The sequence below is a fragment of the Sturnus vulgaris genome, chromosome 3 (assembly GCF_052056855.1).
Source record: "Sturnus vulgaris isolate bStuVul1 chromosome 3, bStuVul1.hap1, whole genome shotgun sequence".
In the NCBI taxonomy this organism is placed as follows: domain Eukaryota; kingdom Metazoa; phylum Chordata; class Aves; order Passeriformes; family Sturnidae; genus Sturnus; species Sturnus vulgaris.
In genome coordinates this window covers 26,083,070-26,107,928 of record NC_142245.1, presented here as the reverse complement: position 1 = coordinate 26,107,928, position 24,859 = coordinate 26,083,070, and the positions used below count along the sequence as shown (strand labels likewise).

The following is a 24,859-nucleotide window of genomic DNA, read 5'->3' as shown; positions in this document are numbered from 1 at the left end:
TGAAATAACTCTAGGGTTTGTATAAATGTTTTAATGCATTGTAAATTTTCTTGGCAACATGTTAATACTCCTTTGATTAGAACAGCCACTGTTGTTTGTTTTTATATTTAGAGCAAAGAAATGCAAACATCCTTACCATCAAGACTAGGTGGGGTAGCACTGAAGGTAGGTTGTTTTGAATCTCTGTACTTCTTGTATTCTAAACTTGTGTGTGCCTGTTTTGTCCTCTGATCCAGCAGAAGCTGCTGTTTTCCAGGATGCAATAAAAACTGTTTTCTGAACACTTCTTTTGAGGGCATAAAGGGGAAGAAGAGAGAAAAAAAATCGAAGCTGAACGAATTCATACACTGAGGCTGACTTTACCTTAGAAGAGTTTCTTGGATTTTCATACCCCCACATGGGTTCATTGATCTACATGCCAAAAAGAGCTGGTTGGTTTTGATTTACAGATTCTACATTGTTTAGGAGATTATAGTCTAATTCTCCTTCTGCTGTGACTAGTCAGGGCATGAACTGCAGTCATAATGATAGGCACTCTGTTTCTGGATTTTAGCATGCCAGGCCAGGAAGTCACTTCAAAGTAAAGCTGAAACACGTGAAGAAGCTGTGGGGAGAGAGCACTAGGAGGAGGAAATTAGGTTGACCCCGGCTTATTAAAGCATAGTATACACTGTGGTGAACTGGTGAATTTAGGCACTGCTGCAAAGGATAATACAGGATGAAAATTATGTCTGCCTTTATTAATAGAGTTGGTATGAAATAGCAAATGTAAGAAAAATGCAATTTAGAAAAGGGATCCGTTTCAATGGAAAATACTTTGTTGTCAATGGTTGTTGGTATTATTTGCTGGTTGGAATTGTGTTCAGGGTCTGCTTTGAGATGAGAGCACAGGGAGGAGCCATGCTGCACTTTTTGCTCTGCATGTGTCTAATAAGAGCTCTTGTCTTCAGTGGTTCACAGTTCCCACAGGGGTGGGATAAAGGGACTTCCTGCTTACAGAGAGCATTGAGGGCAGGAACTTTACTTTAGACTTTGAAATATCCTTGAAATTGCTTGGTAAAATGTAGCTTATGGATGGGTAAAGCTCTTCTTTTTTTGAGGCATTCTGGTTTAATTGACTTTTTTTTTTTTTTTTAAGATTTCTTCTTTTCTAAAGACTGGCCTGAGATCTTAAAAGATGCTACAGTTTAGAGCATTGAATTTTCACAACGTTTGGTTCTTTCTAAGCTCTTTTCTTAGCATAACTCAATATGCTATTACAGCACAAATGGAGTACAAGAAAACTTTGACTGGGACTGGATATTTCTTTGTAATAGACAACTTATTTGCTATATTTTGCCTCTTTGTAGCCAAACATGATTCTCTTTCCTTTGATATTTTAAATTATTTCCTTAATTATTTCTGGAACTAATATTTGAGTTGTTGCTTGTCCAAGAGTACTCTATTGTGTGCTCTAATGACAATGAGCAGATTAGGCTTGCTGGTATTCGTTTGTATCTCAAATAGATGAGTGTCACTGTGAGGGCTGAGTTTCTGACACAATATTTACAATTATAACCTCAAAAGTTGCTTTCTGTGCATTTGCTTGAATAGTCAATTAAGATTCTTTGTTCTGGTTTCAGTCAGTAAATTTGCTCATTAGAGCGTTTTATGTAACTACTTTTTGATTGAGACATCTGTGGAAAAGTGACAAGGAAAGGTTAACAAGTTAAACGAAACATTAAACTTTTTAAAAAATTCAAATTTTAGGCATTAAAACTGTCCTTGGTGTAAGATATTTTAGGTCTTAATTCACCAGTTCATCTTCATTCTTTCATTCATTCATTCAACACTTCAGTTTGGGGAACTACAGAGAGACTTTAATTTAGATGTGTTCCTCTGCCCTGTAGAATCAGCCCAGTGCTAGTTTGCTCACCTGGAGATCTACTTCCTCTAATAGATGGAGGCCAAGTTTGTTTTAAAACTTGAATATTAATGTGTTACCAGATTTCTTAGAGGAAGTTTGATTTAATCTGAAAGCCTAAATGCTTTTAACTGGCTATGCTCACATGCCAGCTTGCACACATTCCTGGCAGTGAAGAGAGTGCGATGAAGCAAAGACTTCTCAGACGTTGGCATTGTAGAGCCCCTTTCTTCTTCCTCTCCTTCTCTCCCCTGCCCTTTCTTTTTGGACTGAGGGGTCAGAGAGGTTCAATTTGGGTATTGAATTACAATGCTGGCACTATTTTGGAAAATAAAATGTTGATTGAAAGCCCGAATCTTGTTGGGTTTTTTTTCCTGTTTGGCACAGGGTATATCCCCACAAGAAAAAGTATATGGATGCAACTGCAGAGCCAAATTAAATGGTACCAAAAGCATGGTAGCTTTAAAATTTTAGATCTGTATGGCAGACTGTTTAATCTTTCACCTGGTGTATGTGATATAATAACACTGATATATGTTTGAGCAGCCTTTTGGGATTTTATATATCAGAGAGACTGTGTATTTTGAAATTTAATCCTCATGAAATATTTGACATCCTGAATATGAGATAATTGACACAGGGGCACTAATTAGGACGTTGTAATTCAGAAGGTTCTGATCATGTACTTTATACTGACATGTATATTGTCCCCCTGGTAACTGTGTTAATGGTGCTTAGACATGTGCATCAGGAAAAGAGTGCATACTCCTGGGAGCTCTGGAAATCAATCTCCTGTGTAATGCCATTTCATAATGCTCTAGAAGGAGCAGATTTACACATTTTTCCATTTATTAAGCTGAGCATATATTAGATATTCTGGTCTTGAAATAGTTTGACTCAGCTGATGTTTTCATTCTTAAGAATCTGCAGTGAATATCTTCCTCTGAAACTGAGCTTGTTGCCTAAACTGCTTTGCATTTCTTCGTGTTCACTTGAAATCTTGGGTAAATCTGTTCTATTCGCCTGAACTGAGTCTTGCTTACCTTATGCAGGAATTATTTCATCAACTCCTGAAATGCAAAACCCGTGGCAAGAGAGAAAAGGCAGTCTTGTGATTGCACCTCTGACCTAGAGGACAAGCTTTCTCCAAGTATGATTTCATTCAGGTAGTGAGAGCAAGAGCTGGATTAAGAAACAAAAAGACTGGCCTTAGGCAAGCAGGTGAGCTCAGTTTTTTCTGTTTTCCCCCTGGCTTTGTGATCATACTATGTACATAATCAGACTGTCTGCCCGCCCCAAACAGAGCATTCTTTTATGGCATTTCAGCAAATCCAAGAGCTCTTGAACTCAGCAGACTTTTCAAACTTTCTGCATGATCATATAGCTTAAGTCAGGAAATATTTTTTAAAGCACTCATTTACTATATGGTAAGTGAATGCAGAGACTTGTTAATACTGCTTATGGTGCAGTGTTCTACCACTGTAGAAAACAAAAAAAGCAAACAACAGGCTAAAATCCAGTTAAAACTGCTGGAGTCTGGCACAATGTATTTGCCAAATCTAAAACCACCTGGGGAATAATGATCTCACTCTTGAAAAATGTGTAGAGGGATTTTTAAGTTTTTCAAAATTAAGAATTTTTTAGGTCTCCTGGTGTGCAGCTTATACAGAAGCTGGCTCTTTCTGCAGTACAGCATGTCCTCTGATGCTCATGTTTGGACATTGCTTCAGCAATGAGTCAGAGTTCCAGCTATTGTTTCACTAACATCAGTTCCTGCTGTGCTGGGGGTTTCCCCTCTCATCTTTTTCCCAAATTATCAGCCAGACCCAACCCTCTTCTGTTCATGAAATCTGACAGGAGGCCCTAGGTTGGGCTAGGGTGGCTACAAAGTACTATTCACACAATTCTAGCATTGCATCCACCCTGCAGAAGAAATGCTGGTTGTTCATTTTCATGCCTGGCCCGGGGACCCGAGTGCTTGGAGGCGGCAGAGAGAGAACAGTCATTACGAGACAGCGCGGACCGCAGCGCTCTGCCAAAGGCAGAGCTTGGGTGGGAGGGCCTCTTGTCATCAGCATCGTGCAGCTCCGTGTGGCTTCTCTGCAGAATAGTCATGCTGTCATTTCTGGAGTTCACTTGGGGGAAAAAAAAAAAAAATTGGTAGATAGGCTTAAAAATGTTAAGAATTGCCAATGTACAAAAATCCGTGCAAAGCATGGGGAAACTCTTGTGGTATTTTAAAAAGTACAGATAGAAAGAGAAGTTGGTGTATTTTGGAAACAAGAAACCAACCAGATTGTTCTACTACAGCTCTAAATTCAAACTGGTATCAACCTCTTATGTCCTCTAGCACAAGGAAATGGAGAATGGAAAAATGAACATGTGCTGTACAGAGTAGGGCAGTGTTGTAAATGTGTCTGAGTGACCACAGCCACCTAGACTAGAACCTGTTGTCCTTTGGTCTAATGCTAAAGGTTCATAACACAAGCCTTTCACAAAGCTGAACTGTTTATGACAGATGCCATCGATGCAACACAAATGCCACTGATAGGACTTGCTTTCGTGAACTTCTCTGATGCACTTCATCTCATCAAGGCTAATGAGAATAGCCATTACATGTGTTCAGAAGCATCCTGGACTTATGGCAATGCCCACATCTCATAAAGTTTCAATCTTCCTTGCATGCTGATATTTCCAGAAGATTTTTGAAGCTGTTTTTAAACTTTTCATTTATGTTTCTTGTGGAAACACAAAAGAAATTATGTCTATGGTCTTTTCTCTTCATAATTCTTAAATCTTTTTCATATGTCCTTAACTTTGCACCTCAGCTGCAGACTAAAATTCAACTCATTCACTATTTAATGCTATCCTCAGAGATGGGCTAGGAGGTAGAATGAGCAGATGTCCTAGTCAGACTGAAAAGTTGTTTGGTATTTTACTTCATTTGTGATGCTTCAGCATGAGACAGGCAGATTTCCATTTTAAGTGCCTTTGTTTGCTTTGTTGGTAAATTCTAACAGTAATAAATATGATTATTCTTCTTCAGTCTTAAACTTTTCACAGGCTTTTTTGATTTTGTGCTGCTTACAGCCCTAGGACCCTCAATATAAGAGAGAACAATGCTTTATTAAAACAGGCTGCTATATAAAATGTGTGCTTACTCAGCTGGAAGCTACTTGGCCATTTCTGCTGCTGCTCTCACGTTCCAGAGCTGCAGATGGAGCTGGGTTAATATAACATAACTTTCCCAAGAGCCTGCAATAGGACTTGATGTGTTTTCTGCTACATAGCCTCATCTTCCAAATTAACCTGAAGACAAATGGGATCTATTTATTTGCTACTTCTCTGAGACAATATATTTGGCTGTCATAGTAGTGTCTGCTTTGTATTTTGAATAAAACTGACTCCCTAAGGAGCTGGTTAACTAAGACCAGAGAATACCCTACGAGCAAAAAAAATCAATGGCACACTTGAGCATGCAACTTGACAGGGAAAAAATCAGCAGAAAGAACCTGAAAAATCTTGTGAGAGGTGGCTTGTGTGCTCATCTTTGGTTCAATGTCTTCTCTCTGTTCTCTAGGCATGTGGCATTCAGTTATGAGTAAAGAATCAGAGAAAACCTGAAAAACAATAGCAGCAGTGTGGAAATCAACCCATGTGCCCACACTCACTGAGTGGTTCCAGAAGATGTGGTAAATTATATTGATGGAAAAGCTGATTCATACAATTCTCCCTAGCCCGAAAATTTGACAAACAAAACCACTCTAGGATATTTAGAATCTGTCCACTGACTATGCCAGGTGCTAAGAGACAATTCCTTTGACCATATTTTTATCAGGAAAGCAAAATCAAATATTTGAGAACAAAGCTTCCTGAAAAACAACACTGTGGGGCAGCAAATAGATCAGCCTTTAACAGAGAGGACTGACAACTCCTATCTCTCCTCTTCATGACTCCTTGAAGACATACAGGAACGGTAGATGTGCACCTTATTGATCTGCTCTGTTATTGAGGCTGTGATGCCAATAGTTCCAGTTGTTACTGATCAGGCATCCACCTGGAGATGTGTGTGCACTATGCCTCTTGTGACCTGTAAAAGAAAGGAGAACACTGTGAAATGAGGTTGGGATGCAGTCCTAAGCACCAAAGTTAAAGCTCTTTCATGCTAAAAGTTGGATTCCTACTGCCTTCAATGGATGTTTTGTTTCGTTTTGTTATATAGGTGTCTGTATTTCTGATGACCCAGCTTTTTGGTAAGAGGGAAACTGCTTTCACAGAGGAACATTGTGATTCAGAACTTTTAACAATGGAGTGGCACAGGAAGGTAACTTTTCTCAATGATTCCAGCTTGTACGAAACAGAATATATTGTCAGCATTACCGCTTAGGACAAGTTAAAGCCCCTGCGGAGATGTCCAAAACTTAGAGATGAAAATATACACCTACTGTAGACAGACCAGTTTGTTTTTGAGTCATTCAACATTTCGAACTAATTTTTTTCATTATAGCTGAAAACAGCAGTGAGTGAGTCCCCAGTTCCCCATGGCTGGCTGTGTATGTGAGTGTCTTTTACAGCAGCTGCTGCAGGACCAATCAAGCAGTTACTCCTCAGGGAGACCACAGCCTCTTCCCACCTGCTGTTTACATCCCCACCCATTCAGCTCCAGGGTTAGGCAGGGGAAGGAAATGGTCTCACACTGCATGTGCCTACGTGACACAGTACAGTGTGTTAGAAATAAATCAGCCGAGATTGAAGTTACCAAGGGCCTCTGATCAACGCCGACCAAAGCCACTCTGGGTCTTCAGCTGCAGGTTCTCCGTGGGAGAAGGGAACAGGTGACAGGATCACCTCAACGTAGCAGTCTCGATGCAAAATTGGATTGAAGCGAATGAATTTGAGAGAAACAACTTAACATTCAAAAACTCTAGGAAAACACTTCAGGTGGCATTGTGTCCAGGAAAATTTTAGGGTACGTTTGCTCTTCTCTGTGCATGAATATTGATCAACAGGCTGCTTTATTTTAACCAGCAGTGGTGATGGAGATGAGGTGATTGTTGTTATATTCTGATTGCATTTCTTTAATGAGATAAGTCCTCAGACTATTAGAGGTGATGAAAGGTGTCAGTAACAGCTACATTAAGAGTGAAGAAAACCAGTACCAGATTTCTGGTAATGGGGGGGAGCAGAAATTACTTTCAACTTTTTAGAAATTGTTTTAGAAGTCATACTGAGAACAATTTAAAAATCTTCCAAACACCCAAACCAATGAAAACGTCAGTATTCAAGGAGATAAAGATACAGCTCTGGGTGACATGGTTTGGTCTGAATTACTGCAGGAAGTTGAAGAAGGCAGCTTCTCTTCCAGTATCTAATAGGCTGTGAAAGAACAAGATGTGAAAGATAAGTGCAAACAACACAAAGTGACAAATTCCTTTAAGATAGTTATTACTCCTCCTCTTTTCCATTTCATTTGGATTAAAAGAGAGTCAAACAGCCTTTTCTGTTGCATTCACATTTGCTAACAGTTACACTTCCCTGTTAATTACCTTCTACAGTTTAATGGAAAGAAAATCTCAAATTCTTTGTTTTAAAAAGCTTACATTTGCTATACCAACGAATTAATCAAGTTCATGATCATTTCTAGCTTTCAGTCCAAAGTAGGATGTCTCAGAGTTTTAAAGAAAAAAAAAAAGAGCAAACACCAAAATAGACTTTAAAGTGCTGTTCATGCTGTTACAAAATCAGATAGGAAATGAAAGTTTAACAGTTCAAATAGGGAATATTTCTTCAGCTTCTAGGGCAAGACAGAGTTGCTCAGGAAGTGTGGCATTTTGCCAGAGCAGGGAGCCTCCAGGAAGTGCAAGATAACAGTACTGGTGACCCTTTACTGCCTTAGACCAGCTGGAGAGAAGGGGACAGGCACTGGAGTGCACACTGCTATGTGAAAAAGGAGCAAGAGTACATGAAAATTGTCATATCAGCATTAGGCTGTGAATGTGTGTCTTTGCTGGTGGGAATGTAATGTTTCCAGAGTTAATTTCTTTTCCATAATGTTGTTTTATAGCCCATATCTGCAACGATACATTATCTCTCCTCTAGATTCTACCTATATTTGTGCATTTTCTTGGGTCAAGTGATCACAGAGAGTGAGTATTGCAGTTGATGGGATCTGTACTTTAAAATTCCTTAAGAAGTTTAAGGGTGTGCTCTGGAGAGTCATTTTCTCCCTTTCCACTTCCATTAATGATGAATACAGACTAAGAAATAATAAAAAATGGGACTTGTAGCATTTTGGTGGCCCAGACAGGGTAACTTCTCATTCTTAACTGGATCTGCTCTGAAAAGAGATCTTACCTGAGTGATAGGAACCAAGTGTGTAGTGATTCCACTATTCCACTGGTGGGATACCTGCTTTCTGTACTGTCTGAGTTGAAGGGAAGGCACCAGGGCTCTCCCTGCCAGCACTACACATAGTCCATGGGCTGCATGAAGCCTGTGAAGGAATGTGTTGGCTTGCTGGGCAGCCCAGAATCATCTTGGGACTTTTGCTGCTTTCCTCTAATTTTGCCTCTGGATTGTTGGGCTAGCAAAAAATAAAAAAAAATTAAAAAAAGAAAAATCAGATGTAGCTAAGAAGAATGGGGAATATAAATGTTCACATGGTGTTATTGCAGATAGGTTCACAGGGCATGTGAGGATGGGAATATTTCAATTGGAATAAGAAGAGCCAAATGTTCAATGGGGAACACAGGCTTGTTTAACTTGCACTGTGCTGACACACAGTGGAGGGCTCCACAGTACCCTTTCTAAAATTCACTCCAGTCCTCAGTAAAGAAAAGAAAGTACAGATTTTGAGTACAGAGGAGGCACTCAGCAACCCTAGAAGGAGCAGCAGCTGTTGAACCAGCTACACAGAGGGCTAACCAGAAAACACTGAATGCTGAGATCAAACAAATGGGAATGAATCAAAGAAACAGCAGGAGACAAACAAGGGGATGTAGCCCAGTGCACTGCCTTGAAGTCAGTTCTCTCTTAATCCATAGTGACCTGGATTTTGTTCTAGAATGGGAAGTTTTCCCAAAGCATTTTTAGCCCTGAATGAGTATTCGATTTCATTTTTCATTTTAAAATTTTTACTGAGGTATGTTCATTTGTATTACTGAGAGAACTTGTTTTCAACATAATTTTACCTCTCAGAAGTTATAACTATCCATACTCCTACATAATTTTACTTTTGGCAGGGAAAGGGCAAATCCACTACAAGTAATTGTTAAGCACTTCTTATCTGTATTTCCTGGATAAGAATTCCAGAGCATGGTCTCTTTTGAAACTCTTCTCACCTGCTTGGGCATGATGCTGCTGGCTTAAATGTATTTCCTTCTGTTTTGAAATAAGCCACGTGAGAGGATACTCCTAATGCTCTTGGCCAAATTGATAGTGCTATGTCCTGCCCTGGGAGTCACGAGCATTTGCTGTGTTCTTCAGAGATATGTATTTGCAATTAGTCATCCATACGAGAGGACTGTTTAAGACAAGCCTATCCCCCAAAGCAGTTAATTCTTCAAAATGAAAATAATCAGATAATGAGTTCATTTCCGATTTCACATTTAATGCCAAACATTTTTTGGGTAAACAAGATATGCTGGCAGAGTCCTGCTCTCATTGTATGTTTTTTATTAACTGGGAAACAGACAGTTGATTCTTATCCTCTCTATCAGCTCAAATAAATTACACATATTTTAGAAGGAGAGACTTGTGCAAACTGGCTGGCTGGTTTCAATGTGGGAGCCCATCAGCCAGTCTGTGTCTACTGCACCCAGGCCCTGCTAGCAAGAAATCAAAACCTATTAAGACCCAGCTTGGGAGTCTCCCACTCAGTGGAAAGTTTTACCACAGTAACTCATATTCCTGCAGCAAGAAAACAAGTAAGGCAGCAGGGAGTCTATGTCTGGCAGCTTTGCCAAATCAGACAGGCCCAGTGTTGGAGCTGCTGTGCCATTCCTGCTGACAGCCCCTTGGAAGTGCAAGGGAGCTGATGGAAGCACCTGCTGCTCACAGTGCTCAGGACAGCAGACACTGCCAGGTATTCTGGGGCTGTGTTTTAAAGAGGTTGTGGAGAGAGATGAGGATACAGCAAAGCATGGGACCAACAGAAGTGTTAAGTGCTGCTCTCTCCTCCTGGGGCTCAGCTTTGGTCAGTGGACTTATTACAGATTGACAGACCGGCCAAGGAGAACAGAATCTGGCCCCTGAATCTTTCAAAAACAATACTTCTTTCCAGGCAGGAGAAGCTGAAAAGAGAGAAATTGCAAAGATCTATTTGGAAGTGGTATTTATGACTTACGCTATGTCAAAAGCATATGAAGAAGATTATTCTTAAGGTGTCCCAAATTTTAACAAAAGGTCAATGGATTCACGGTAATTTCTTATTTTGAACATTGGAGATTAAAATTCAGATAGATGTTTAGTGCCTATTGTGCAAATAATATTCTTCCTATCTGTGCTCAATGAACTTCAACATATCATGAAGAGTCCAGCCATTCATAAACAAAGCAAAACTGTCTGCCCTGTTGATCCTTTATATCAGTGCTCAGGTTGATGGTGCTAGTTCCTGTCCAAACTGAGAAAAAAGGTAAAAGCAATCTCTGTGCTAAAGATTTCACAGTCTAAACATGCAAAAGAAGTCAGGAGATGAGCAGAGACATGAGGCAGGAATACCAACACAGCACTATGGATCAGCACAGCTAAGCCAGCAGTGAAGATTTCAAGTGGATGTTGCAGAAAATGAGTATTTCAAGGTAAGGTTTGAAAGAGAGCAATGAGTTTATTTGTATAGATGTTTTTCTACTTTTTAAAAATAGTGAGAAACAGTGTCAGAGAAAACAGTTTGTCTGAATCCAGTCTGCATTTTTAGGAAGACGTAATTGGCCCCAGAAGTCTCAGACTGAGTTGTTGGACAGAAAAAAAGATCAGTGGAGGTTATTGAGATGATTGTTTTTTCTGATCTACAAAATAACCTCCATGACAACAGAGGGTGTATCAGAGCTATATGGTGCAGCTGGAGGAAGACTTTGGCTCTGGTTTGCAAACTCTAGACAAATCCCAGCTTTGACAACTTTGCTGTATAGCTTCTGAGCTTCTGAACTTTGAACAGCAGTAACCTGAGATTTTTCTGGGGTATGGAGCAGAGGGAGTCTGGTGTTCACAAAATAAAGCCAATGAACATTGCAATTTCTGGGAAAAACAATATTTGCAGCGTGGGCTCCAGACAGGAGAAGCTGGTGTATTAGTAACATGTGACTGGAGGCAGTCTCAGCAGCACAGCTCTTGCTGTCAAGAGAATGAAGGAGTGTCTTGAGAGAATTTCTCCCTTTCAATCCACTCCTTAGAGGGGGAAAAGTGCAAATATTTTTCTTTCTGCTGTCATTTTGAGGATGAAGCCACCATTTGGACTTAATGCAGAGTTTAGCTTTCAGATGTCAGAAATACAACAGTTCACAAGAACTCAGGCCTCACACATGCTAGTTAACGCATTCATGGCTGAGTTAAGTGCTAGGAGACTCTAGGTTGCTTAAATAACAATTTGGTAAATTACAACCACTACCATATTCCACCCCCCCCCACTGAACAGATAAATATGTGTAACTTCTTCTTTTTTAAGAACCTTCTCATATTATTTTTTTTTCCTCTTTCAGTAAATGCCTTATTTGAAAAGTTGTTGTCTGGAGGCTGTACTTGCATAAAGCAAGTAGCATCAATCTGCATTGTCCAGTGTCCAGTGTTGAGGAAAGAAAAGTTTCAGAGAAAAGGAAGGCTCTTGTGAGTCATCAGGAGCTGGGTGCTGAAGGAAGGAGACATTCTTGTGGAATAAGTTGCTGGCATGGATCAACTCTAGGGGAGAAGCAGTACTGTATTGTGGGTACAGTTCCACTGCAAAATTGGGTATGTGCCCTTTTTTTGTGTTCTCTGGAGGCTGTGCTCCCTGGTAGATTGATAGTGACAGTTTTTTGTTGCAGTGTTTCAGATTGCTTTAACCACTTCAAACCTATACCTGGTGTTTGGGTTTATGGAAGTTTGAATTTGCCTAAAAGTCTACAACTTTTCCATACAAACAATGGTTAGGTTCTGGGCCAGGTACATCCCTAATCCAAAGGTGCCTTTTCTGTTAATGCCCCTGAAATTTTTGGTTCATGGCTGTTTTCTCAGGAATTGTTTTGTATCCTGTTGGTCTCCAGTTACAGGAACTTTAGTACTATGTGGTTTTTCAAGGAAAAAAGCCTATGGTGAAGGAACACTCAGTAGAGTGCCCAGCTTCTGTGGAGGGTCCTTTGAGGAACTCCACTGCAAAGAAACAAAAATGTTATACCTGAATGGAGTGCTATTTTTCTAATGAGTTTTAATGCTTTACCACCTGGTTTTCCAGCCTGTTTCAGCTATGAAGGGAGGTTTGGCATGAGCACCCCATTTCATCACCTAGGAGGGTCACCACATGGTATAACAACACATGGTACGTATAACCTTTCGTTGACTTCTGTGCCCCTGTCACTCTAGAATATATGTATATCTATGAATTTTGAGCAGGAATAGCCCATTTAGACTACTTCCTTGCCCTCTCCAAGGCCTGCTGCAGAGCAAATGTCTCCCTGCTCAGACTCAACCCTGAGAGGGCCCCCACCTCCAGCAGAAATGTCCCGGGACCCGTGCCGCAACCTCCGAGTAAATGTGCAGCACTGGTTTGTCCTTCAAGTGTGAAGCCAGTAAGGACTCTCCACCACAGTTTTTGAACACATTTCCAAGTATGGCAGGGTTCAGTGGCAGGCACATAATAGGGCTTTTGGCATGTATTATGCTGTGCTCAACAACTCCACTCTCTGATCCAAACATGCCCACCAAAAATAACTTCAGTGAACAGCTTTTATTTTAATTATTCCAGTGTGGGACTCATGAAGTTCTGCCAAAAATCTGGCTTGTAAAGCTTTTTGTACCTAAGCACAGAAACCCCTAGTGTGTAGTTAATCCTCCACTGGGATTTTCCTGATCCAGTCATAGGTCTATTCTGCAACCTCATCTTTCTTTACCTATCACTTGCTCTCTCTGTCCACCCCACCAGCTCCTTGAATTCTTACCCCTTCTTGGCTTCTGTGACTGTTCTTTCCCAGCTAAGCCCTCTAATTTTCTCTTTTCTTGTTCAGTTACACATTTAGTGGTTGATGGTGTTTTTTGGTGGTTCCACAGTAGTTCTGATCTCTGCAGGGATTCCCAGTATGTGGACTCTTCTCTCGTCCCTTTACTGTCTCTGTCCAACCTATTACATGGCATAATAATCAAACAACTGCACTTTTGCCAATGACTTGCAAATTTACCTTTTCCTACACGATCTGTTTCATTTTATCACTGAGGCTCTTTTCTTCCAGTCTCCTTCCCTTCTTCCCCATGTAGTACATGTGTATACATTTTTATGTGTAAAAGTCATAAAGCAAACATAAGAAAAAGAGATGTCTTAGTGGTGTGGTGGGACAAGCTACTGGGCTGCGCAGAACACTTCCAATCCCTGAGAGGGCTGACTGTGGTAGTTACTCTCTCATCTCTATATTGGATTATTTATTTAACCTCTCCTTCATCAAACCCTAAATTGCTTTGTAGGGGAAGACATTCAATTTAGGACATAATGTTTAAAGAAGTATTTGCTGTTGTTTTCTAAATAACCTCAGATAGTTAATAAAGTGTCCCTCTAAGAAAATTAAATATGAAGGAGAAAAACAAAAAAAGGTTTGATATGGTGTTCAGTTTTGGTTGGGTTCATTTCCTAAGCATGCCAAAAGAGAAAGAAAAGGAGGAACTCTCTAGAGCAGAATAACCTATAGCATGATAGTTTTCAGTACACGTGGGGAAAATATAGATTCAGATGCACAGAGGGAAGTGAGCCCAGCTCTCCTGCAGTCTGAGGGAGTGCTCTGGTTGTACCCTGCTAGCTGAAAGCAAGTCTGGCAGCAGCAGCAGCAGCAGCACCCACTCTACTGTTCTGGTGGAGGAGGTCTGCATAGCAGTGGAGGAGGATGGTAATCCCTGCATTGAGATAGGTGACCAAATTCCAGAGAGGCTTAAGCTAATTCTAATACCTTCTGCATTTCCTAATGGCTCACTTTAGCAGCTCCTGCTCAGTCTTCTGCTTGGGATGTCTCTGTTCTCTCCTTCCCAAACCTCTGGATCCCAGCATACAAGCACACTTCTGGAAGTAAGCAGCTGTGGATTTCAGCAGTGTAGGGCCTAAACATTGCTTGTGTCCAGAACAAAATATTTATCTGTATTTATGTAAATGCTTAGCTTTATAGGGTCTGTGCTTGCTTACCTTGATAAGTGCTGCTAAAAATAACACTATGGACATTGTGACATTTATGTTCAACATTCATATAACATCTGCCACAACATCTACAACACCATGCTGGAATTTATGGAGCAAAACCATGGGGAATGTCTTTGCACGAGCTAGGGACAGACAAGACATATACTTTCAAAAGAACCCCTTTGCATTCAGGATACTTTCAAACTGCTGCTTACTAGCATGATACCCTGTGTTTGACTCAACCTGAAACACAGTATTTAATACTGGCATTTTCATTTTGTCTCACATTTGGACTGTGCTCTGGTTCTGCTACCGTAAGTTTCTGTGCCTATGCAGTGGGGAATATAAAACTGGGGATTTTTGAAGGTCTGGAGGTCCTTCAGTGTCAAATTACTTATGGAATTCTACTTCAGCACTTCCATAGGGCCCCCAAGTATTCTTGGCAGTTTACAATAGTCCTTGTCCCAAAGCATTTAAAATACATTTCAGATGTGCTGAGAATAATAAATCCAGAAGAAGAGAGAAAAAAAGAATTAAATAATCTAAATGTAGTTAACATATCAGTGATTATATGGCTACACTTTAATTTATTTTAAGGCTTGGATGGAAGGACACCTCAACTTTAATTATTTTTTATTGACTTACGTTGTGACAGCATAAGGAATATTTCTAGAATTCAGATTTGAATTAGAGGGTTTCACATGAACTCTGTTTTTGAAAGAAAGAGTTGCAGACACTAGACTTCATTGTCATGTAAAAAAAAACCTAGAAACAAAATGGTTTATTCATCTTTTTCTCACCAGCTTCTCTTTTCCAAATATACTGATGCATTTGCCCATCTGAGATTGAAAGTATAGATAACTGAGAAACGTTTGCCTTATGGTTAGTGCAAAGGAAGCAGAACATAAAGTTCTGCTTTATTATAAGAAATGGGATGCTTCAACATTTCAGCAATTATCAGCCAGAAGCTGTTAAAAAACCCTAAAAAACAAAATATATAAAAAAATCTGAAATAATGGAAAGCTTCTACCTTAGAAATGTAAAACTTTTTAAAAACAGCAACCTTGGATCATGTAGATTTGGTGCCTACTCACTGGAACGTCACCAAATCTCACTTGTTTTGCTTGGGCCTCACTCAAACATAACTGGCCTCAAGCTAGTAAGCAAGCCAGCAAATGTCCTGGCTTGTAAAGAAATCTGATCCAACCCTGTAAACCGAACCCAGCCTAACAGCAGTGGTGAGGGGAACATATGGAAAATTAATGACAGATAATAGAATGGTGGGACTCCTTAAAGAAAAGATTGTTGTTGAGTTTATGCAACAATGCCAGCTAATGGTTTTATAGAGTATCTGAGTGATGTTTTTGACTTTGCCAGCACTTAAGCTCTAGAAAGGGCTGCTGTGTTTCTCTTCTCCCATTGCACATTCTTAATCAATACCTGTAGCTGCTGGTTCAGCTGCAGCAGCACTTTGGGAAGCACAGAGATCCTGGTCTCCATCTGTTTAAATAAATGAGAGCCTCAGGAAGAAGAGTGCATTGGAATTTCCTTGGGCTCAAACTGGGCATAGCAGCAAAAGCCAGGCTGAGAGCTAGAAGCCTGTCCAAGCACTGGGAGGAGGAGGTGAGCGTGGTGTGTGTGTTTTTTTTTTTTCTCTGCAGACCTCCAGGCATTTTGCAGAGATAAGGTGCTTTGTGATATGATGTCACAGGTGGGAAATAGTCCCAGGGATCTCATAAGTTTCACAACCCCTCTCTGGTGAAGAAACTGGAAACGGAAACGGAATGAATGGAAAGAATAATTTTGGTGAAAGTGTATGTATTTCTGTAGTACACAAATCACATATTTATTTGGCTGATGGCCTGGGATGCTCATTTAGGGTAGGCTTTGAAATGTGACACCATACAGTAGCTGTTCTGTGCCAAGAGAAAAGTGATCTCTTCCCCCTCATTCCTCCACTTTTGTTTTATTGAAGACCAGCTAAAATCCTAACATTCCTCCTGCCTGGACCCTAAAATGTCTCTCACTCCTCCCATGGCTGCATCCATCCTGCTGCACAGGCAGTTGTTGAGGTTGATTTTCCCACTTAGAGACTCTTTAGGGCCAAAAGTTGTGAAACTCACCTGTTCATTCATTTGAGTGCTTAAAAAAACTCATGTGCCATTCAATATACTTGTTTTTTCTTCCTGAACCAGTTACCTCTAGGCCAACACAGTGGCTCAGGGTCTTTCCCAAAAAAAGCATTGGAGAGTGTGTGGAGAGGACTGTGCTCACCTCAGATTCTTGAAAAGCAGGCACTGAGTGTCCCTGATGCCAGCTCTAAGCTTCTCTCCCCCCTCAGCTGAGAGGAGAAATGGAAGAAATTGATTTTGCCAATAAAAACTGACTTACTGCATCTTTACTGGAGTTTAAAGGACTGCACTGAGATCAGATACTGGTGAATTCAGTAGCTTACATTAAACAGATGATCATATTAGACCATCATAAGGATTCATACTAAGCATAAAAATGGATGCCTATAAAACAACAAAAAAAAGAAAGCTCACTTGTATAGAACAAAATGAATATGTAACACACAGACACATAAATATATCTTATATATAGGCATACACAGTGGTAGTCGTAATACCTGTAGTGCAACAGAAAGCCTTAATTATGTGTGTGGAGTGATTTAGCAGACAAACTTTTTTTCCCTGAGAAGTAACTTTTAAGCCACTTCACATGGCTCAAAGACTGAGAATCAGTGTCAGTGGGAAAGGGAAGAAATGAGAAATTTTTAGAAATACCAATGTTTCCAAACATAAATGTTTCTATTTCTGGTTTGTTAAACCTGTTTTAATCCTTTTGGGTTCCTGGGTAGGAGTAAAACAGGTAAAACAGGAGCCTAAAGGTAAGACAGGAGCCTAAAGGTAAGACTTATGATAACTTTTGATGTAAAAGAGTGTTTGCTATGACCTTGCTAAACCTATGAACTGACCAAGAGAGGTGATGGCTCCAGAGTGCACAGTGAGTGTTTTGCTTTTCTTGTATCTAGAAGACTCAATACATGTGGGATATACCAAGAAAATTTCCTGCAGGGCAGTGGAGATATCCTACTGACAAGAAGGAGCTGTATTCTTTTCTCATCACCTCATAAACAGTGGGGTTCTGACTGAGGATGTTAGGTAATGCTTGCCACATACAGAACTCAAAGGGGGTATTACTTTCATTGTATAGCTCTTCGAGATCTGAGGCTTTATTGTTTAACAAAGCATATTGTTTTCCCCTCTTGCTTTTACTGAGCTTTGATGCTGATTTTAGATCTTGACAGCTGTGTTTAGACTTGTCTTACAGCTCTTGTACAGAGAGGGAGAAATAGAGATGTTTGGGGCAGCAGGACACCTGAGCTGTGTGGAGGGAACAGAGTCAAGGTTTGCCTTGGGAAACTGTGGAATTGGTCCACAGTGATGAACTTGAGCCACTCTCCTTTGGGGGACTCCTCAGAGAAGAATGCTGTGTGCCTCAGGGAGGGACTCAGGGCCACTCCACCACTGATGGAAGGTGTGAGCTCCAGCTGGGCACCATCCTTCATCCTGCCTTTGCTTGGGATTGGCATTCACAAGATTTTAACAGACCCCCAGGACTGCTTGATTTTCCCTGTAGTGCTCTTAATTTTTGCAGTGTTTAGGTATGAGTATTTTATGTGGCTAAATAATTAGAATGAAAGAATAATCATTAGGAATGGTTTCCAGAAAAAAAAAATTGAAAAGGTCAACATTTGTTTCATCTATTGTAATAAATAATGTAATAAAGTCATTACTCTGAAATACATAACATCAATTATTGTAGAATTATTTAAGTTCATCAGTACATTGTCTATGGCAGAAAGAAAAATGTATCATTTGTTTTTATTCAGTAGCTAAGTTTATAGGCCCCTCTTTGAATAATTATGGATATCTTGTTCAATATCTGAAAATAGTGGTATTCTGCCATCTCTGCAGATAGCGGGGAGAATGTTTTGAATGAGTTAGTGGAACTACACACAGGAAACCAGGGACTGGGCTGAAATAGAAATTTAAAAGGACATTCAAAACTAATAAAATAGAATTCAGCACAATCCTATTCAAGTTCTGAATCTCTCATCTCTCCTCTCTCATCACCTCTCCTTTCTAATGTAGAAGAAGACCCAAGAATCTTAATTCTTCTCAACTTCTATAAGGTACCATGCAAACAAGGGCTCTTAACGAATTGTGGGTCACAATATTTTTTTGTTATCTTTTGAGAGAATGATATTTCAATGGTGTTTGTTTAAGTCATAGCACTGAGGAGAGGATTCCTGAGTTTCAGTAAGATTGTGTTGAAAGGAAAGGTGCAAAACCCCAGGCATCTTCAGATATTTGTTTCTGTAATATTTAGGTACATTCTGGTTTCTAAGACAGAGTGAATTTTGTGAGTGCAGGGCCCTGGGCAGCTTCTACAGTTTCTGTGTAAGAGCATCACCTTGCTAGACCATGAGTTTGTCTATTCTGTAAAAACACTTCTCCCACTCTGATATAAGATTTTTCTCTACTTTGTTTTCTCACCTTCTTTCCAGAATTTATTTGCCTTTGGAAGCTGATGGATGTGGCATGATGAGCAATCCTTGCCATCCATTGCACACACTTTGAATAAAATTTTAACTGAGTATCAGAAACAAGGATAATTTAATGGCTACAACTTTTAACCATTTCACAACTGATCAGTTTAGAAGAAGTGTAAAATCAGTATACTTCTAAGCCAATATAATATTCTTTGTTATGGGTCAGTATCATTTGTATCCTGTATAAATGAAAATTAGAAGTTTAGAGGCTTTATTTCAGCACTGAGTAAAACCTGCATTTATTTTCAAAGAACAAAATGTACTACAGGATGTTCACTTCTAACATAAGATTCTAAACCATACTCCTATAACTTAGCCCCCAGGTTTCAGTCATTTTGGAGAGGAAAAAAATCTAAAAATTCTTAGAGTATTAGTCAATTTAGAACCAGACCCGAATTTCATCGCTTGGACAATTCTTCATTTTCAAACCTCTGTGTTTGGCAGAAATGTCTGGAATGTGGAGTATTGTATTTAAAAATAAAGCAAAACAATTCTTCATAGCCACTCTATCATTTAGCTAAACAAAATCCATACCCACATCATTTTGGAAGCAGGGAGTAGTGAGGATTGGAGAAGTAGTGGGGGAAAAAGAAAGAATTAGGAGTAAAACTGTATATACAGTGGCCAGAATTAATTACTCTGAGGTTTGGAACAAAGATGAAAATATAAATTAAACAAAACTGCCTTTATTCCATAAAATGCTTAAAGTGCTAGTGGAAGAATTCAGAGGGTGCAGTGTTTAGTTCCCAAGAAAACTGTATGAAAGGCCAGGAAGCCACTTCTGCTTGGTTAGCCTTGTACCAAGGATCAAAGCAGAAAGGTATCTCATTTCCATGTATAACTTTGAAGTATTTTATAAAGAAATTGAGAAAATGTGCCTTTGAGTAGTTCTTACCAGGCTGCCTTGCATCAGAAGAATAAATAAAATCTAGAATGTCTCTTTGCTGGAAGATGTACCAGTACTGTATTGTTCAAAACTTCTTCATCTGTCTCTAGTAATTCTTGGTTTGTGAAGACCAAGAAAGAGTCAGACAGGTTTTTTATTGCCTTGGGATAATTTTTTTTCTTTTGCTCTCATAAACCTTCCATATGCTTCTACATCCATGTCTTGTTTTCAATTTTAGTGAAGGTTTTTATTTGGAGTCTCATAAAATTCTAATTTATTGCAGCTTCTTTTTATAAAATGCAGAGGGGAGGAGGGGAGTATTGAGATAGCATGTGCAAGGCAGTCCCAAGGAATGCATTTGAGAATTTATAATGTTGGGCAGTTTATCAACCCCTACTTCAGTTATTGGCAACTCCTTTTCCTAACTCTCTAACCTATGAGCCTCTTTTCTTATAGTGTATGGAAGACATGTAGTATCAGTCTATTTAAGTAAGAAAGTCTTTCTTACTTATGCAAACTGTCTGCATTTGCAGAGTGAAGGGAACTCAGGTGAAAGAGCCTCCCCTGTACATTATGTGCTCCTACAGCTGTCAGTTCTCACTGTGCTGTTGAGGACTCATTTCCATCAGTGTGCACTGTTTGTTGAATACTCATAAGAAATAAGGTAGGAGTGACATATCCTTCTGGAAGTCAGGAGGAGAGCGTTTGCCTTTGAGGGAGCAGGAATACATCCAGGCTCACCTACTTGTGCTCGGTTCAGGACTGACTCAGGACCAAACTGAACAAAAAGGAACAAAGTGTATTTTCCATGAGCAGAGCTGTTTTCCTTTGCCCCTCTCTGGTGTTAAGCTGACCAATCTAAATGAAAACCTCATACTTCAAATAGTGAAGAATTGTGGTGCTAATGAGTTACCATGGTACAAAGTTACTGCGAAATTTCAAGTAGTCCCTGGCTTCCGTGGAATGAGCACAACTTTTTTTTTGAGCAAGGAACGACATCACTTTCATATAACTTAGTGCTGTGCTGAAAATATCTGTGAAAACAACTCTCAAGAGTTAAAAGAGCAAGAGCACAACGAAAGGTGTGATCAGGCAAGCCAGTAGCCTGAGAATTTTGTGCAAATGGCACGTATACTTTTGCATATGTTGCTTGTCTGATATACATGTAAACATATATATGTACACACATGCAGATATTTTCTGAACATATTCTTCTTTGTGAATGTGAACCCCTTCCCACTCTGTACATATTGTGGTATATCAGTAACGCAACACTTGTGATGTTTAAATGTTTGGGGAGAAGACTCTCCTGGAAAAAGTTCACGGGGGTGGGTCAACCTAAGTACTGAAAGAGAAATTCAAGTCCCGTAGCACATTTGAAATCTATTCTTGCAGGGGCTGTAAGGAAATATGAGACCTGCTCTGCTGGAGGGAAACTGCTGGGCACTGGACCCTTTTTTTTCCTCCTCTAAATAAAACATAGAATAGGCTTTTAACTGCCTTTTCTCCATAATAGCTACTTAACCCTGTTCACTAACATTAAGGAAAAAAAAGGAAAATTCCAAGAAAAATTCCTATTCAGAGTAAAAAATATAAATTAAACCAAAGTGCGCAATGCACACCCTTTTCTTTCCTTCCTGTTTTGTTTGGTGTTTTCTAACTCTGCTTTTTGGACAGCTGAATGGGGGCTGGGAAAGTGTTTACAATATTTTCACATGATTGAGATGGCAGAGTTCTTGCACTCTGTGAAAGGCCTTCTGTTTTCAGATGGCATTGAAAGTTTACCGTCTTTCCAGACAAAAGGAAGAGAGCCCGTTGCCAGCGGATGAGTAATGGGCATGGCCTCTGCACAATACCTCCTATCCAGCCCTAAATCTACATGGTGTTCTTAGGCTTCCCGGCTTCTCCAAAGCAACCTTTGTCTCTGCTCTGGGAGACCAAAACTGCTCGTTGGGCAAGTGGGGATGCAGCCAAGAGGGGAAGGCTCAGTGACAACAGTTGCTCAGTGCTCACTGCCCAGTATCTGCCTCCTTACCATGCCACTATAATAGTTGGGAACCCATCAACAATTGAGCATCTTCTATACAAATATGTTGCAGACCATCTGTATAGTTTTCAGTTCCAGAAGATTCCAGTAACTCACTAAGTTTTAATACTTTTTTTTTCCTTCTCTTTAATCTGATGGGCTGCCCTGATATAAGTGATTAAAGCAAAAGCCTGACATAATTTCTTCGGAGCTAAAACTGCACAGAAGTTGCCAATTCCTGTATTTGTTTTCTTACAAGAAACTTGAAGCAGGCATTTTCCACTTTTAACAATTTTTAGGTTCTATCAAGTCAGCTTTTTTTCATTTTTTCGGTCAGAAAAATATTTTGGTGAGAACGATTGATAACATAATCTTAGAAAATATTTGAACAGGCAATTCTGAAGTTTTTCCAGAGACTTGTTGGTGTTATAGAGACCAGTAGGTAATTTTTTTCTTGTTTCTCTTACAAAGCTTCCTAGAGCCTGTCTATTTGGAATTTATCTAAATGTGCATATGTCTATGTAGGCTATCTATGCGTGGGGCATGTATGTGTGTGTGAGCATCTCTGTCTGTGTACCTGTCTAAAAGAACTTGCATTTCACTGTGCTATAAAGAGCATGAAGAAGAGCTTTCTAAGAATTAACTAGGCATTCATTAACTGCCCTTAATTTTGGCTGTGTTCTTGGCTGAGAAATATCAATATTAAGTTCTTATTCTTTCATGCTAATTTCGTGTTGCATAGCGACTCATGTATTGTTGTCAGGAAAATAGAAGCAAAGACGTAAGAGATACAGAATTTCTTAAGGGTTGGTTGCAGCTGGTATCAGCAATTCACTGACTAACCTGTGGTAACCTGTAGTGCTGACAGTCCTGGGTACACAAGCAATGCATTAAGATTATTAGCAAAACAATTTTCTAAATTACCTGAATGAAACTTTCAAGGTAACTAATTCTATTATTTGGATTTTTTTTTTCCTTCCCCTCCGCCCCTTTTTGGCTTTTTTTTTTGAGAAGTTAACAATCTAAAACAGCATTAAAATAATCTGGCTTAATTTCCTCTGCTGAAAGAGCATGTCAGCTGAAGTTTGGACATTTTGCTGAAAGGGGGTGGGGGGAAAAAAACAGGTAGGTTTTGTTTTAAAGAGCATGACCATACACATTCTGCTCTGGTGCCTTTAAAGAGAACTTCCCTGTGTAAATGCCCTTGAGCAGAGAAATACCAACACCTCTTAATTGTTTAATATATTACAGCCTAAAACATTTACAGAAGTGCTTTCCAAGTATTTCACTGTTCCAGGTGCTTGGTCCTGCACCTCCTAAAATAATAGGCTATTTCCCCTCCGTTTTCCTGTGCTTGGTGCCACAATGAAACATATGCTCTGTATCAAGGGAAGGGGAAGTGAGGGGAGTAAGTGGGATGCCTGACATTGGGGCTGGTGCTTGCGGCATACACAGACCTCTCTGTCCTGCGTCACAGAGCTGCTAAAGAAGGAGAAAATAACATGGCTTGTGCTTGGGCTGTAAGGTCCAGGGAGAAAAATATCATATTGTTAAGCATTTGAATGTCACTCTGCATAAAGACCCCTTATCACTGTGTCCTCTGAGAAGCATCAAAAAAAGGAATAATAATTCTACTAATCAGGGTTGGACATACACCGGTGCACAGTACAGCTGTCTTGCAGCTGCCTCAGGGCCATGCTCCAAAATGTATTTATTCTTGCATGGAGGTGTCATGAAGCCAAAGTCTGATGTCTGTCACATGTAACCATGTTCCAGACTGAGGCACAAAGATTATTTGGAAAAAAAATTATGCCTTATTTTGACCTAGTAGGGATAAAGTAAGATACAGTTTTCTTGGCCCCTGCTTAAATAATTTATTTTTCAACTTGCTTAGCCAAAATGGAGTGAGGCTTTTCCCCACTCGAGAAATAAATCTCCTAATGCAGAGCACTTAGGGCTCCCTAGTGTCTCTGTGAGACTCTGCCCTGACATATCAGGACTGGAGCTGTGCTCTCTCTCTTATCTGCACATCGTGCCTCTGCTCAAGGGCTGTGCATCACAGCCATGCCATGAGCACAGACACATGGAGTGACAGCTCCTGGGCACTGAGTGAAACTGGGCAGGCAAAAGAACTTAGTCTGGAAATGCCTCCTCAGAAAGTTCCTTCTCCTTCTCGAAAAGCCTCCCTACTGTGCAAATGCAGGCTAATGAAAATGGTTTAAAGAGCTGGGGTCTCAAACCCTTCCAATAATTCTGTGTAAGGGAGCAGCAGCTGGATGGTTTCCAGTAAGGAGCTGGAGGGAGAGAGGCTCTGTCTGGCCCGAGGGAGGAGATAATGTGAAGTTAAACAATTCTGTGAGAGTGGAGGACTGAATCTTTCCGTGGCTGCAGTTTCCATCAAGCACTTCCCAGCACAGTTGCCTGCCATCCCTTTGAACCCACTCTCCCATGTGACAGAGCAGTGATCTGGCTGCTGAGCCACTAGACTAATATTGTTCTTTTAATCTCACAAAAATGTGTTATAAAGGAGTTGGATTCACATGAGAAATTAAGTATAAGATCTGTCCTCATAAAGACATTATACCATGAATGCTCTCTTTCTGCTGGCTGCAAGAATAGGTGGCTCAAGGGTGAAAGGGTAGCATTTACATTTAAATACACCTATTGGAATTGCACAAACAGAAGGCTAAAGCTACTGCTCCCTCTCTGAATGCTTTTAGAGTTTGCTGCTTTTTTTTTTTTTTTGCATAGTAGCATCTTTTTTTTTTTTTTTTTTTACATAATCAAAAAGGGGAATCGAGATGCTTAAGATCCCATAAAGTAAAGGAGGTCTTTGTGCCAGCAAGATAAATGGATGAGCCTTTTCAAAGTAATTATTTTACTTTTTTCATCTGTATGTGCCACTCAGGAGGCAAAATCCAGATTTCAACCAGAGCTTTCTCTGCTGTTACACTAACTGGTGGTGCTGGCTGGGTGGATGCTATTTACATTTCCCAGAGAAAATGAAATGCACTTTTTTTTTTTTTTTTCTATCTGCCAAACCTAGATTTACCCCGTGATAAAACAGAAAGCTTCTTAACACC

The 24,859-nt window shown here is 39.9% G+C and overlaps 1 long non-coding RNA gene across 1 annotated transcript in view; it reads left to right on the top strand.

The window, feature by feature from the left end:
* Nucleotides 1–24,859, top strand: part of LOC106857213 (uncharacterized) — a 280,912-nt gene that overhangs the window by 241,452 nt on the left and 14,601 nt on the right. Inside the window, exons 10-14 of the long non-coding RNA XR_015802218.1 lie at nucleotides 112–165; nucleotides 2,956–3,124; nucleotides 6,126–6,227; nucleotides 11,599–11,845; nucleotides 12,327–12,410. This is a non-coding gene — a long non-coding RNA (uncharacterized LOC106857213). The remainder of the gene's footprint in view (nucleotides 1–111; nucleotides 166–2,955; nucleotides 3,125–6,125; nucleotides 6,228–11,598; nucleotides 11,846–12,326; nucleotides 12,411–24,859) is intronic.